Genomic DNA, 12967 nt, shown 5'->3' on the forward strand with positions numbered 1-12967 from the left:
ACGAATTATAACTAAGCCATTATACTAGCACACACTCAGTGTACCTAGTGGCATCCTATACGTGGCTATTGGACTTTGCTATAGTCCCACTAGTGCAAAGACATTAGCAGAGCACATCTGCCTGCATTGCACACTCCAAGTTTTTTAAACTAAGCAATTTTACTAGCAAACACTCAGTGTACCTAGTGGCATCCTATACGTGGCTATTGGACTTTGCTATAGTCCCACTAGTGCAAAGACATTTGCAGAGCACGTCTGCCTGCATTGCACACTACAACTTTTTTAAACTAAGCAATTTTACTAGCAAACACTCAGTGTACCTAGTGGCATCCTATACGTGGCTATTGGACTTTGCTATAGTCCCACTAGTGCCAAGACATTTGCAGCACGTCTGCCTGCGTTGCACACTCCAACGAATTATAACTAAGTTACATTGTCAGGGATATTTATTCTTTATTATTCTGCTGTTAATAAAGCTAGACCACCACTGCAATCTTCACCACCTCTCAATTTTTACTACCACATTTTCAGTCCACAATCTTGTCGCAATCAACATGAGTGGCAAAATGACAGATGCTGGTGGAAAGGGGAAGAGGCGTGGTGGAAAAGGCAAAAAAGGTTTTGTCAGTGGGGAAGGTGCCAAAGCTCCATTATCATCTGCTGAAGATAGACCATCTACTAGCAAAAGTAAGATGTCCACTACTTATTGTGGACAATCCGATGTGCTCCCTTTTTTACGGACACGAACAAGAGGAACAAAGGTAGATGATGGGCAAAAAAGGAAAATGCTTGAATGGATCTCAAGTGGTCCAACAAGTGCCCACTCAGCCACTTCAAGTACCGCATCCAAAAAACACCATTCCTCTGAGTTGTCATCCCAATCACACTTGATTTCTCCCAGCTCTGAAGTCTCCATCAGCCCTGCACAGTATGGTGGAACTGAGATGGCTGAGTCTGCAGAGCTGTTCAGTCACACTATAGCCTGGGAATCAGAGGTCTGCTCCCAAGCTACAGTGAGTACAGAACAGGAAATGGTCTGCAGTGATGCCCAGAACCTTTGTGACTCAGATTCAGGCCGTGAGGACCAAGTTTCTGAGCATAATGTTGACCCTTTGTCACAAACTGTAACACCTGTGGTTATAGACAATGAGGAACATACTGATGAAGATGAGACGCAGATACCCGATTGGGATGACAACTTAAATATTCGGTCAGGGCAAGAAGAGGCTCGGTCTGAGGGGGAGGGGAGTGCGAACACAACAATTGATGATGACGTTCTAGATCCCACCTACTGTCAACCCCCAGTCAGGCACTCGAGGAGGTCAACAGAGGCGGTGGAGGAGGATGCAACCGACGACGAAGTTACCTTGCACCTTCCTGGACAGAGTCGGAGCACTGGTAGCACGTCTACAACTGCATCCTCAGCCACCACTCTGCCTATGAGCATTATTCGGGGTGGATCAACAGGTCGCATGGCCTCTAAGCCTTGCCTAGCCTGGGCCTTTTTTCACATCGAAAAAGATCGCCCAACCCATGTGATATGTAACATTTGTCATGATTCTGTTAGTAGAGGTCAAAACCTCAGCAGTTTGACAACTTCTTCCATGAATCGTCACATGAATAAATATCATAAGTCCCGGTGGGAAGCTCACCGTGCTGCAATGCCGGCTAGAGGAGCGAACCATCCACCGCCCGCCCCTTCCAGTGCATCCGCGCGCTCTTCATCTTCTAGGACTGTGGGGACAGCTGTCACACCTGTTTTTCCACGCAAAACTTCCACCACTGTAACCGCAACAGGCAGTTTGCTTGTAAGGTCGTCAGTTGGTTTGGAAGGGGAAACAAGTGAGTGTGTACAGCTCTCTCAGACATCGATAGCACCAACGTTGGATGAAGGCAACATCATGTCTCCGCCTGCACTTTCCTCACAAACCTGCATTTTTCCAGGGACACCCTACTCAACACCGTCTACACACAGCAGCCAGATCTCTGTCCCTCAGATGTGGTCAAATAAAAGGCCACTTCCTCCGACCCATGACAAAGCTAAGAGGTTGACTCTATCCCTCTGTAAGCTGTTGGCTACCGAAATGCTGCCTTTCCGCCTAGTGGACACACAGAATTTTAGAGACCTTATGTCTGTCGCTGTGCCCCAGTACCAGATGCCTAGTCGCCACTACTTCTCTAAGAAAGGTGTGCCCGCGCTACACCAGCATGTCGCACACAACATCACCGCTTCCTTGAGAAACTCTGTGTGTGAACGGGTGCATTTCACCACCGATACTTGGACCAGTAAGCATGGACAGGGACGTTACATGTCGCTGACTGGGCACTGGGTAACTATGGTGATAGATGGTGAAGGGTCTGCTGCACAAGTCTTGCCGTCCCCACGACTTGTGTGTCAATCCTCTGTCTGTCCAAGTTCCGCCACAGCTTCTGCATCCTCCACCTCATCTGGGTCCTCCACCTCCGCCCCAAGCCTGCCTGGTCAGGCCACCAGCGTTCTCACTGCGCAGAAGGAATCACGCACGCCTCATTACTATGCTGGCAGCCGAGCGCAACGGCATCAGGCGGTCTTTAGCTTGACATGTCTTGGTAATAAGAGTCACACAGCTGAGGAGTTGTGGTCAGCTCTGCGGTCCGAGTTTAATAAATGGTTGTCTCCACTCAACCTGCAGCCTGGTAAGGCCGTGTGCGACAATGCTGCAAACCTGGGTGCGGCCCTTCGCCTGGGCAAGGTGACACACGTACCTTGTATGGCTCACGAGTTGAACCTTGTCGTGCAGCAATTTTTAACACACTATCCCGGCCTAGATGGCCTTCTGAACAGGGCACGAAAACTGTCTGCTCACTTCCGGCGTTCAAGCGCCGCAGCTGAGCGACTTGCATCGCTACAGAAGTCTTTCGGCCTGCCGGTTCATCGCCTGAAATGCGATGTGGCGACACGCTGGAATTCAACTCTCCACATGTTACAGCGACTGTGGCAGCACCGCAGAGCCCTGGTGCAATACGTCATGACGTATAGCCTGGGCCAACGAGATGCAGAGGTGGGGCAGATCACCCTGATGGAGTGGTCTCAGATCAAGGACCTATGCACCCTTCTGCACAGTTTCGACATGGCGACGAATATGTTTAGCTCTGACAATGCCATTATCAGCATGACGATTCCAGTCATTTACATGCTGGAGCACACGCTAAACACTATTCGGAGTCAGGGGGTGGGACAACATGAAGGGGAGGAACTACAGGAGGATTCATATGTGCAAGGGACAACAACATCACCAAGGTCCAGACGTTCATCATCACCAACGCAGCAGGCATGGGACCATGGGGAACAGGGATCGACAAGGGCGCATAGTAGCAGGCGAAATGTTGAGCAAGGTGCAGGAGAACATGAAGAAATGGAGGACGAACTGTCCATGGACATGGAAGACTCAGCGGATGAGGGAGACCTTGGTCAAATTTCAGTTGAAAGAGGTTGGGGGGAGATGTCAGAGGAAGAAAGAACGGGTAGCACCTCTATGCCACAAACACAGCGTGGACTTGGTCCGCATGGCTGCGCAAGACACATGAGTGCCTTTTTGTTGCACTACCTCCAACATGACAGTCGTATTGTCAAAATTAGAAGTGATGATGACTACTGGATTGCCACACTATTAGATCCCCGGTACAAGTCCAAATTTTGTGACATAATTCCAGCCATAGAAAGGGACGCACGTATGCAGGAGTATCAGCAGAAGCTGTTACTCGATCTTAGCTCGGCTTTTCCACCAAACAACCGTGCAGGTGCAGGGAGGGAATCTCCCAGTTGTAACTTGACAAACATGGGACGGTCTCGTCATCTTCACCAGTCTACCCGTACCAGTAGGACCGTATCTGGTGCCGGTAACAGCAATTTTATGGAATCTTTTCATAATTTTTTTAGACCCTCTTTTGCAAGGCCACCAGAGACAACAAGTCTGACACATACTCAACGGCTGGAGAGGATGATACAGGAGTATCTCCAAATGAACATCGATGCCATGACTGTGCAACTGGAGCCTTGCTCCTTTTGGGCTTCAAACATAGAAAAATGGCCAGAGCTCTCCAGTTACGCCTTGGAGATTTTGTCGTGTCCAGCTGCCAGCGTTGTCTCTGAACGTGTCTTCAGTGCTGCTGGGTGTGTGCTGACAGATAAGCGCACGCGTCTGTCCAGTGACAATGTGGACAGACTGACGTTCATCAAAATGAACAAGTCATGGATCCAGAAGGAATTTACTACCCCTGTGTCATCCTGGGGAGAGTAAATGCTTGTGGATTTGGAATGTGCTTGATGCAAATCAAAACATCCTGTTTGCAACTAGGGCCCAAGTGCTGCCACTGATGGGGTGGGTGTCTGTGTGGCCCAATTTTTGGAAAAAAGGGAGACTCCGCTTGGAGTAACCCTTGCTTACATTGTTTTTAAAAGAAGCCAAGATGAACAAGTCATGGGTCAGCAAAGACTTTGCTACCTACCCCGGTGTCATCCTGGGGACGGTTAATTATGGGGTATTTTTGAATGTGATTGATGCAAATCAAAACATCCTGTTTGCAACTAGGGCCCAAGTGCTGCCACTGATGGGGTGGGTGTCTGTGTGGCCCAATTTTTGGAAAAAAAGGGAGACTCCACTTGGAGTAACCCTTGCTTGATGTGTTTTTAAAAGAAGCCAAGATGAACAGAGCTGGGATCAGCAAAGACTTTGCTACCTACCCCGGTGTCATCCTGGGGACGGTTAATTATGGGGTATTTTTGAATGTGATTGATGCAAATCAAAACATCCTGTTTGCAACTAGGGCCCAAGTGCTGCCACTGATGGGGTGGGTGTCTGTGTGGCCCAATTTTTGGAAAAAAAGGGAGACTCCGCTTGGAGTAACCCTTGCTTGATGTGTTTTTAAAAGAAGCCAAGATGAACAGAGCTGGGATCAGGAAAGACTTTGCTACCTACCCCGGTGTCATCCTGGGGACGGATAAGAATGGCGTATTTTTGAATGTGCTTGATGCAAATCAAAACATCCTGTTTGCAACTAGGGCCCAAGTGCTGCCACTGATGGGGTGGGTGTCTGTGTGGCCCAATTTTTGGAAAAAAAGGGAGACTCCGCTTGGAGTAACCCTTGCTTGATGTGTTTTTAAAAGAAGCCAAGATGAACAGAGCTGGGATCAGCAAAGACTTTGCTACCTACCCCGGTGTCATCCTGGGGACGGTTAATTATGGGGTATTTTTGAATGTGATTGATGCAAATCAAAACATCCTGTTTGCAACTAGGGCCCAAGTGCTGCCACTGATGGGGTGGGTGTCTGTGTGGCCCAATTTTTGGAAAAAAAGGGAGACTCCGCTTGGAGTAACCCTTGCTTGATGTGTTTTTAAAAGAAGCCAAGATGAACAGAGCTGGGAACAGCAAAGACTTTGCTACCTACCCCGGTGTCATCCTGGGGACGGTTAATTATGGGGTATTTTTGAATGTGATTGATGCAAATCAAAACATCCTGTTTGCAACTAGGGCCCAAGTGCTGCCACTGATGGGGTGGGTGTCTGTGTGGCCCAATTTTTGGAAAAAAAGGGAGACTCCGCTTGGAGTAACCCTTGCTTGATGTGTTTTTAAAAGAAGCCAAGATGAACAGAGCTGGGATCAGGAAAGACTTTGCTACCTACCCCGGTGTCATCCTGGGGACGGATAAGAATGGCGTATTTTTGAATGTGCTTGATGCAAATCAAAACATCCTGTTTGCAACTAGGGCCCAAGTGCTGCCACTGATGGGGTGGGTGTCTGTGTGGCCCAATTTTTGGAAAAAAAGGGAGACTCCGCTTGGAGTAACCCTTGCTTGATGTGTTTTTAAAAAAAGCCAAGATGAACAGAGCTGGGATCAGCAAAGACTTTGCTACCTACCCCGGTGTCATCCTGGGGACGGATAAGAATGGCGTATTTTTGAATGTGCTTGATGCAAATGAAAACATCCTGTTTGCAACTAGGGCCCAAGTGCTGCCACTGATGGGGTGGGTGTCTGTGTGGCCCAATTTTTGGAAAAAAAGGGAGACTCCGCTTGGAGTAACCCTTGCTTGATGTGTTTTTAAAAGAAGCCAAGATGAACAGAGCTGGGATCAGCAAAGACTTTGCTACCTACCCCGGTGTCATCCTGGGGACGGATAAGAATGGCGTATTTTTGAATGTGCTTGATGCAAATCAAAACATCCTGTTTGCAACTAGGGCCCAAGTGCTGCCACTGATGGGGTGGGTGTCTGTGTGGCCCAATTTTTGGAAAAAAGGGAGACTCCGCTTGGAGTAACCCTTGCTTACATTGTTTTTAAAAGAAGCCAAGATGAACAAGTCATGGGTCAGCAAAGACTTTGCTACCTACCCCGGTGTCATCCTGGGGACGGTTAATTATGGGGTATTTTTGAATGTGATTGATGCAAATCAAAACATCCTGTTTGCAACTAGGGCCCAAGTGCTGCCACTGATGGGGTGGGTGTCTGTGTGGCCCAATTTTTGGAAAAAAAGGGAGACTCCGCTTGGAGTAACCCTTGCTTGATGTGTTTTTAAAAGAAGCCAAGATGAACAGAGCTGGGATCAGGAAAGACTTTGCTACCTACCCCGGTGTCATCCTGGGGACGGATAAGAATGGCGTATTTTTGAATGTGCTTGATGCAAATCAAAACATCCTGTTTGCAACTAGGGCCCAAGTGCTGCCACTGATGGGGTGGGTGTCTGTGTGGCCCAATTTTTGGAAAAAAAGGGAGACTCCGCTTGGAGTAACCCTTGCTTGATGTGTTTTTAAAAGAAGCCAAGATGAACAGAGCTGGGATCAGGAAAGACTTTGCTACCTACCCCGGTGTCATCCTGGGGACGGATAAGAATGGCGTATTTTTGAATGTGCTTGATGCAAATCAAAACATCCTGTTTGCAACTAGGGCCCAAGTGCTGCCACTGATGGGGTGGGTGTCTGTGTGGCCCAATTTTTGGAAAAAAAGGGAGACTCCGCTTGGAGTAACCCTTGCTTGATGTGTTTTTAAAAGAAGCCAAGATGAACAGAGCTGGGATCAGCAAAGACTTTGCTACCTACCCCGGTGTCATCCTGGGGACGGATAAGAATGGCGTATTTTTGAATGTGCTTGATGCAAATCAAAACATCCTGTTTGCAACTAGGGCCCAAGTGCTGCCACTGATGGGGTGGGTGTCTGTGTGGCCCAATTTTTGGAAAAAAAGGGAGACTCCGCTTGGAGTAACCCTTGCTTGATGTGTTTTTAAAAGAAGCCAAGATGAACAGAGCTGGGATCAGGAAAGACTTTGCTACCTACCCCGGTGTCATCCTGGGGACGGATAAGAATGGCGTATTTTTGAATGTGCTTGATGCAAATCAAAACATCCTGTTTGCAACTAGGGCCCAAGTGCTGCCACTGATGGGGTGGGTGTCTGTGTGGCCCAATTTTTGGAAAAAAGGGAGACTCCGCTTGGAGTAACCCTTGCTTACATTGTTTTTAAAAGAAGCCAAGATGAACAAGTCATGGGTCAGCAAAGACTTTGCTACCTACCCCGGTGTCATCCTGGGGATGGATAACAATGGCGTATTTTTGAATGTGCTTGATGCAAATGTAGCTGTGAAGTGTACAACTGGGGCACAACTGCTGCCACTGAAGGGGTGGGTGTGTGTGTGGCCCAATTTTTGGAAAAAATGGAGACTCCGCTTGGAGTCACCTTGCGGTGTTTTACATGATTTTAGAAGGGCGTGCCATGCCTATATCTGTGTGTCCTCCTCTTTTTCCTTGTCCAGCTGTTTTGTTTTCGCATGAGTATATGTCCTTGTCACTTTCCAATGTGTTTGAGTTGTTTGTCACCTTTAGGACACCTTTGAGGGTGTTTTCTAGGTGTTTTTCTGTGTTTGTGATTGCCTGCCATTGTTTCCTATGCAGTTCGAGTTCGGTTCGTCGAACGTTCGACGAACCGAACTCGAACGGGAGGTCCGTTCGGCGAACCAACCTCGAGCCGAACCGTGACCGGTTCGCTCATCTCTACCCAGGACCTTCTGCATGTTAAGCAGACTTGATGGCCACTACACTATGAAACCTGACAAAAAGTTTCTGTGTATTGGCTAGCAGAGCAGAATTGTGACTGACGGGTCCTTTTTATTGCTGAAGGAAAGTATTTTTGGTTAATGAAACATTTACAATTATGATTACATATTTTACCAGTTTTATTCCTACAAAGGGATTTTGCTTAAATTGAAGTTTATATTGATCGTAGTTCTCTTTGTGATGGAAGCCAAAATGAATTGTCATTTGGCAACGAAACCAAGAATTTCACATATTACAAGTCGATAGGAAATTACTTCAACACCAAAAACAGATTGGTTTCACTGGGGATTGAACCCAGGACCTTCTGCGTGTAAAGCAGACGTGATTTCCACTACACTATGAAACCTTTGGAAGCCTGCAAAGTAATGGCAATTAGAGACGAGTTTTGACCGCCAGGGAAAAAAAAAAACAAATTCATAGCTCTGTTGGGGATGGAAGCCAAAACATCCCATCATTCGGCAACAAAGCCAAGAACTTCATATATTGTAGTTTAATTGAGTATTATTTCAACACCAAGAACAGATTGGTTTTACTGGGGATTGAACGCAGGACCTTCTGCGTGTTAAGCAGACGTGATGACCACTACTCTATGAAACCTGATGGAAAGTTACTGTGTATTGGCTAGCAGAGCAGAATTGTGACTGACGGGGCCTTTTTATTGCTGAAGGAAAGTATTTTTGGTTAATGAAACATTTACAATTGTTATTACATATTTTACCAGTTTTATTCCTACAAAGGGATTTTGCTTAAATGGAAGTTTACATTGAATGTGTTACTTTTTTCTACATTTTTTAGTCGTTTGCTTTTGTATTTAAAGGAACTATATATTTTGAAACAAACAGGATTTTTATAATATGGGATTATGTTTTCTGCTAAAATGGTCAATAAATTAGAAACCCAAAATCGTAGTTCTCTTGGTGATGGAAGCCAAAATATATTAACAGTTGGCAACAAAACCAAGAATTTCATATATTACAGGTTGATAACAAAATACTTCAACAGCAAAAACAGCTTGTTTTTACTGGGGATTGAACCCAGTACCTTCTGCGTGTTAAGCAGACGTGATGACCACTACACTGTGAAACCTGATGAAAAGTTACTGTGTATTGGCTAGCAGAGCAGAATTGTGACTGACGGGGCCTTTTTTATTGCTGAAGGAAAGTATTGTTGGTTAATGAAACATTTACAATTTGTATTACATATTTTACCAGTTTTATTCCTACTAAGGGATTTTGCTTAAATTGAAGTTTATATTGAATGTGTTACTTTTTTCTCCATAGTTTGGTCTTTTGCTTTTGTATTTATGGGAACTATATATTTTGAAACAAACAGGATTTTTATAATGCAAAAGAAACAGGAGAGCAGATGTGGTTGAAATGCAAAAGAGAATGACAAATTTTATTACATCATAAAAAACAGTTTTTAGATGTAGCACAGAAAAATACATATAGGTGCAACAACAGACGGCACCTTGGCACATAAAGAGTTAATCAGAATTAACAAGGCAAGTAGAATACATAAGACAACAAGTATACAGCACAGATGGCAAAAAATACAAAGTTACATGCCAGGTGATACCAGAGAACAATAGCTGGTGTGCAAGATAAGATAAAATTATACAGCACACTGGGTTTGTCAGTATATGCAAGCAATGATACATATCAGTGGCTAAATATATGCAAACACTGCTCACCAGCATGCCAGGTGATACCAGAGAACAATAGCTGGTGTGCAAGATAAGATAAAGTTATACAGCACACTGGGTTTGTCAGTATATGCAAGCAATGATACATATCAGTAGCTAAATATATGCAACACTGCTCACCAGCATGCCAGGTGATACCAGAGAACAATAGCTGGTGTGCAAGATAAGATAAAGTTATACAGCACACTGGGTTTGTCAGTATATGGAAACAATGATATATACCAGTGGCTAAAAAAATGTAAACACCGCTCACCAGCAATGATATAAAGTGCCAGATAAGTGCAGGAGCCAGAGACCAAAAGATCCACCTCAGAAGCAAGATAACGCGCGTTTCAGGTCTTGTTAGTATAACCCTTCATCAGACCAAGGAGGGGTGGTGACTCATCTGTTCCCAGAAGCTTTAATAGACCATATGGTTCATCACATGGATCGGACCGGCCAGTCAGTGCAGGTTTAAGATGGCACATGCGCGGTCATTGCTAATCCCACTAGCAGATGCGAGCGAAGTCAAGCCGAGGAGTGCAGGGGAGAGGGCGAAGGCAACGCCCCCCACGAGCAAAACTCCGCCCTTGAGACATCGCTAAGCATGCCAGGGAGAGAAGAAAGACCAGGCATGTGCACACCACACATACTGGAACATACAAAGATACAGATATACGGGCTCCCACACAAACAGCAGTATAGGAACGCCAAGGAAAGAGGGCAAAGAAATAATGAAATGGCAGGAATCACAAGAATAACAGTAGTTAGCCCTCGACCAAGCAGTATCTAATCCCGGCTGTCATGGGGGAAGCCACCTTGTAATCATAGTCCAGATGCACGATGTATTCAGGTAGTCATATTAACAGAGGCAGTGATCCATAGGGAGCAGAAGATGGAAGCTGCAAAGAAAAGGGCACAAAATGGCATAAAACACTTGCAGCAATAAAATTAGAATATAAAAACAGAGGTAAAAAATTGCATAGGTGGTAAAAAACCATATCTAGCAAAAAAAGGGGGGGGGAGGAGGACAGGGGTCTAAAGGAAGGGGGCAAAGCTAAGGGACTCATTCAGACCAGACGGAGCCATAGTACCCAGTAGGGTGATCCATTTGGTTTCTTTTTGGGCGAGGATCTTTTTAAGGTTCCCGCCCCTATTGCCGCCATGTACGACATCTATCCCTATGACACGCAATGATCTCGCATTACATCCGTGATGGTTCCGAAAATGCCTAGGAAGGGTCTTAAGAGTAGAAATATCGGTCACCGTCTTGGCAGCACCAATATCTCTCACATGTTCACGCACTCTCACCCGCAATTCCCTAGAAGTTAAACCTATGTATATCTTAGGGCAACTACATTTAGCATAATAGATAACATAGGAAGTTGCGCATGAGATGTAACACCTAATATCAAATGTCCGACTACCATCTGCGGTGGAAAAGGTCTTACTGCGAGAGACATTGGTGCACGCAAGACAGCGACCGCAGGGAAAACACCCACGAATAGGATTAGTAGAACCAAAGGGATGGGAAATCACAGGAACGTAATGACTATGTACGAGAAAATCTCGTAGATTTTTGGAACGGCGTGCCGTCATTAGAGGATAATCAGGGACCAAATCCCTTAGGGTAGGATCAGATTTTAGTATCGGCCAGTGTTTGTTTAATATGGCACGCATGTTATGCCATTCATGGTTGCACGCAGATATGAATCGAGCCTCTCCTGCCCCCGTATTCGCCTGACTAGATGGCTGCAGAAGCTCCTGTTGATTAGTATTCTTTGCCCTATTGTACCCCTTCTTTATGACACGACGGCTATATCCCCTATTAACCAATCTCGATGTTAGATCATTGGCCTGGGACTGAAAATTATCAGATGTAGAGCATATCCGCCTCATTCTGAGAAATTGCCCAACCGGGATGGCTTGGATGGTACTAACAGGATGAGAAGATGAGGCATGTAAAAAAGAGTTGACCGAGGTAGGCTTCCTAAAGACATTCGTCTGTAGTTGCCGACCACGGTCAACTCCAATCATAATATCCAAAAAATCAATAGACTGTAAATCATATCTAAAAGTGAGCTTAAGGTTCAATGAATTATGGTTTAAAACACCCATAAAGTCCAAGAGCTGCTCCACGGTACCCTGCCACAAAACAAAAACATCATCAATATATCTTAACCAGCACTGCGCATGTGTAGCGGCCGGCACGCCCTCGTCACCAAAAATGCCCCTCTCCCAATGGCCGAGGAACATATTAGCGTACGAAGGCGCACAGGCCGCGCCCATCGCAGTGCCTCTGGTCTGTAAATTAAAACCGGTCTTTGAAAATGAAGAAATTGTGTGTCAGGATAAAGTGGAGCAGCTCCAGGATCAGCTCACACAAATGGCCATCACGGTTGGTATTGCTCAGAAAGAAGCGGACTGCCTCCAGACCATCATCATGGTTAATATTGGTATAAAGTGACTCTATGTCCGACGTGACAAGAAGGGTATCAGAATCCACAAAAATCCCGTCGACCCTATTCAGGATGTCCGTCATATCCTTAACATAAGATGGCAATGTTTCCACAAGAGGTTTTAAATAATAGTCGATAAAGCGACAGACAGGGTCGCATAAGCCATCTATGCCGGATACGATAGGGCGCCCCGGAGGGTGTTTGGGATTCTTGTGGATCATGGGCAGGAGATAAAAGGTGGGTATTTTGGGAGATGCAACGAAGAGGCCATCAAAAACCTTCTTTGTTATAATATAGATCCAAAAGAGCGCAGTCCTGCACCACTCGTGAAAGCCTGCCACACCTGGGATCACTGGAGGATGAGGAATACAGCACTAGGCGTCCTTGTTGGAAACCGGATCAGCGTGCTGGTCCAAACAGCAAGAGTCAATTCCATTAATCCATATAGAAGAAGAAATAGACCGCACCAATGCTGATATCTTTTTCCGGATCTTTATTCCATAACCAAGGTTAAAAGGTGCAAATCAAACAGCGGGTGGAGGAGACCTGGATGCGGCCCCTCACTATGGACGACGGCCGTTTCGCCTGTAATTAGGCTTCCACGGGTCCACATGTGGGGTAAGATCAGCCCTCCCTAAATAGGATCATGCATCCAGGTGACCTTCCCACACATAAAACAAGTGAATGAAGTGTATAATACAATAAAAGGTACTATGTATACATATTTCACGTACCACAAAATA

The 12967-nt window shown here is 45.8% G+C and overlaps 1 non-coding gene across 1 annotated transcript; it reads right to left on the minus strand.

The window, feature by feature from the left end:
• Positions 1-8354: 8354 nt before the first annotated feature.
• On the minus strand, positions 8355-8427 carry TRNAV-UAC (transfer RNA valine (anticodon UAC)). The gene has a single exon. It is a non-coding gene; the product is annotated as a tRNA-Val (tRNA).
• Between the last annotated feature and the right edge of the window lie 4540 nt (positions 8428-12967).

This window comes from Anomaloglossus baeobatrachus, chromosome 2 (assembly GCF_048569485.1).
Source record: "Anomaloglossus baeobatrachus isolate aAnoBae1 chromosome 2, aAnoBae1.hap1, whole genome shotgun sequence".
Lineage (NCBI taxonomy): Eukaryota > Metazoa > Chordata > Amphibia > Anura > Aromobatidae > Anomaloglossus > Anomaloglossus baeobatrachus.